Here is a 3,592-nt window from a genome sequence, read left to right on the forward strand (position 1 = left end):
AATTAGTTACATTTTATGTGTACATTAATTGATCTACTTACATTACTCCAATACCAAACATTCTCATTTCAACAAAGTTGTGGTTCTAGTACAATGGTAAAGACTAAAGATTGATGGGTCGACTGTTCCAATATATCCAAGATAGGTAGCTATTGTACTCCCATTTGACAACTACCGTGATGGTCACAAAAACTGGATATTTTGAACTGTTTGGATATTTTCATCAAAAAGCTTGTGTGTGTTTCCGTATGAAAAAAAAAAGTTCTTTAAAATATTAAAAGATATTTTTTTCAATAGCAAATACTACACTAAGATTTTTTTTCTTTTTCTTTGTCATCTAATATTATTAAACATCACAAAAATATATGTAATATACTAATATGTACACATTTTTAGTACTTACACCTTTGATCCTCGAAGTTAGTTTAATGTGTACATATTACATACAGTTTGAAAGTACTTACACCTTTGATTCCTAGAAATAAATAGCGAAAATATTAATACCGTCTAATAGTGATAATAAAACCAAAGTTACCACTTCAACATCAATTTATAGGTGTTTTTAGATGATTCATATCGAAATATATACATATAATATATATATATATATATGTGAATTTTCTGCCACGCTTAAAATTTTTATAAAACAGAATTGTATCCAAATATTCCATGTGAAATTATTTTCATTAAATGGAAAAGAGCACGATGTGACAGCATGCAGTTTTTCTTAGTGCAACTACGGATCTGATATGTCTATATTTTGTCTCTGCTTAGCATATATTTATCATGTATTTAGCTAGGATAACACATTATTTTACTTTATTTTTTAGTCCTTTCTATACACTTTACATGTTTAGGTAGTTCTTGCATCATCCTTGCATACATTGTGCATTTTAGAGTGTTTCAAGTATTTAGGAGACGTTGGAAGCCTTTCTTGTCCGAGCCATTGTCGTCCGAGCCATCTCCGGAAAGCGTCAACCGAGCCATCCGTTCGAGCCGTTCCACTCGAGTGGGATTTAGCTTTCTACGTCTTCATCAAAGTTGTAGAGAATTGAGTTATCTTTCCAACGCCGTTTATTTCAAGCCAATCGGAGGTGTGGTTCAAGAGTTATCATCGTTTTAGTGAATGCATATACACCACACTCGAGCCATGCTCCTCCGCCACGCACTCCAGCTTGTTTGATCGAGCCATGCTCCCCTGCCACGCACTCCAGCTTGTCTGATCGAGCCATGCTCCCCCGCCACGCGTTCTAGCTTGTCTGATCGAGCCATGCTCCCCCACCACGCATTCCATTCGACGCACGGACTCGATCGCACATGACAGGAAGAAAGACGTTTGGTTTCACACGCTTCAGGAGATTACCAAACCGACGCTTTACCTTGTCGTTTTAAGTTTTAGGGCTTTCCATGTTGGACTACTATATATACATTTTGTTAAGTCTTTGCTGGGGGGAATCTTTTATCTCGTATTGTTTTTCTTCCCAGAAGGTTTTTAACCTAGCCACAAAAATACGTTCTGAGACTTGTATTCCGATATCATGGAGATTTATTGAGATTTTGCATTTGATTCCTTCTACAAAGTTGTTCATCTTATATTTCTCTATCTTACTATGCTTGTTTCAGTGTTTTCTATGTTTGCATCCTTGATGATGATTTTCGGATCTGAGTAGTGTAGTAGTTCTTGAGGATGGGATAGATTAGGTGGAGGATCTTAGGATGTAGAGTGTTTAAGCTTTGATTTGTATGATTCCCTTCTGGACTAGAGTTAGAAATACTTGTTTCTCTCTGATCAATTGGAACTAGGTTTTAGACATTTCCGCACCCAAAAGGTGTTCGATGAAATGTCTGCCTAAGAGATTAGTTGTCTAGGATGTTTGTTGACGTGAATGAACTTGTTTTTCATGCCATGCTTGATCGTGTTTCTCTAGCGAGAGCTAGGTTTGGAAGTGGTTGAGTTTGAGTAGCTTCTGTCAAGAGATTGTATTAGCTAAGTTGTGATGTTCATTGTTTAGGGATAGTTTGCTTGTGGTATGTTAAATACTCTATAGACTAGGATACTCCACCAACATCAATTACTCCCATCCTTAGGACTTCTTTCTTTCTGATTTTTATTACATTCCTGAGACTGTTTTGTTTCTTGATTTTTAGTTCATGCTTAGACTCGTCTCCGTTTTCATTCATTTTAGTTTCTCGTCATGAATTCTCGTTTCTAGTTCTGTGACTCATTTCCGTTTTTGTATTGTCATCATTCTAGGACTGTTAGACAAACACTCTATTTGAATTGGCTTGACTTGTGATTTCTTGATTGCAACTTAATTGTTAGTAAAGTTTCCCAAATGGATTGACACCTTAAGTATTACAACTGCATAAGGTTAATTGAACCTACTAGGAGACACAAAAATCTTAGTATCAATTTGGCGCCGTTGCCGTTTGGGATTCGTTTTGCTACATTTAAGTTTTCAAGTTTTGCAAGATTAAGTTCTGTTACACTTATCATTCTGGGTTTTGACTTGCTTTGGTTGTCTGCTTGTTTGTTTTTCATCTCAGGTACCTGTTGATTGCAACCTTGCATGCACACCAGATCAAGAGGGCATCAGAATCTCCTTCCTGTTATCGACGAAATCAATCGGTTGCAACGACCACGACAAGCTCGTCAACTTACTGATCATCCCGCACCAGTCACTATGGAACAACAGAATGCACCACATCCGGGACCGCGAAACATTGGTGCTGGGGATGCACCGAATACTCATACTCAGCGTGCTGGAATCGTCCCTCCCCCCGTGCAGAACAACAACTTCGAAATCAAAAGTGGTCTAATCTCCATGATCCAAGAAAACAAGTTTCACGGGTTGCCTATGGAGGATCCACTCGACCACTTGGACGAGTTCGACCGTCTTTGCAGTCTCACCAAGATCAACAGCGTGAGTGAGGATGGTTACAAGTTGCGCCTCTTCCCATTCTCCCTGGGAGACAAAGCTCATCAATGGGAGAAAAACCTTCCCAAGGGATCAATCACCACTTGGGACGCTTGCAAGAAAGCCTTCTTGGCCAAGTTTTTCTCCAATTCCAGAACAGAACGTCTGAGGAATGAGATTTTCAGCTTTACACAGAAGAGCTCAGAATCATTCTGTGAAGCCTGGGAGCGTTTCAAGGGTTACCACAGCCAGTGTCCACACCACGGTTTCAGCAACGAGTCTTACTGAGTACTCTCTACCGTGGTGTCCTTCCCAAAATACGCATGCTGCTTAACACTGCTTCTCACGGTAACTTCCTGAACAAAGACGTAGATGAAGGTTGGCAACTTGTGGAGAATCTCGCCCAGTCTGATGGCAACTACAATGAGGATTATGATCGCACAGTTCACAGCGACGTTGGGTATGAGGAAAAGTACAAGAAAGACCTCAAGAATGCAAATGAGAAGCTTGACCGTATCTTGCTGAGCCAGCAGAGGAGCGTCCACTTCGTATCTGAGGATGACCCTTTCCAAGTTCCAGATGGGGAGGGTGAGCAAAGTGAGGAGATCAGCTATGTCCAGAATCAGGGTGGATACAACAAAGGTTACAACCCTTACAAGACGAACCCCAATTTG

At 39.7% G+C, this 3,592-nt stretch overlaps 1 non-coding gene across 1 annotated transcript; it reads right to left on the bottom strand.

Moving 5' to 3' along the window:
* Positions 1 to 3,080: 3,080 nt before the first annotated feature.
* Positions 3,081 to 3,187, bottom strand: LOC147928191 (small nucleolar RNA R71). Its single transcript, XR_015581118.1, has one exon. It is a non-coding gene; the product is annotated as a small nucleolar RNA R71 (small nucleolar RNA).
* Positions 3,188 to 3,592: the final 405 nt, after the last annotated feature.

Source organism: Camelina sativa, chromosome 14 (genome assembly GCF_030686135.1).
Source record: "Camelina sativa cultivar CO46 ecotype springtype chromosome 14, ASM3068613v1".
Classification (NCBI taxonomy): domain Eukaryota; kingdom Viridiplantae; phylum Streptophyta; class Magnoliopsida; order Brassicales; family Brassicaceae; genus Camelina; species Camelina sativa.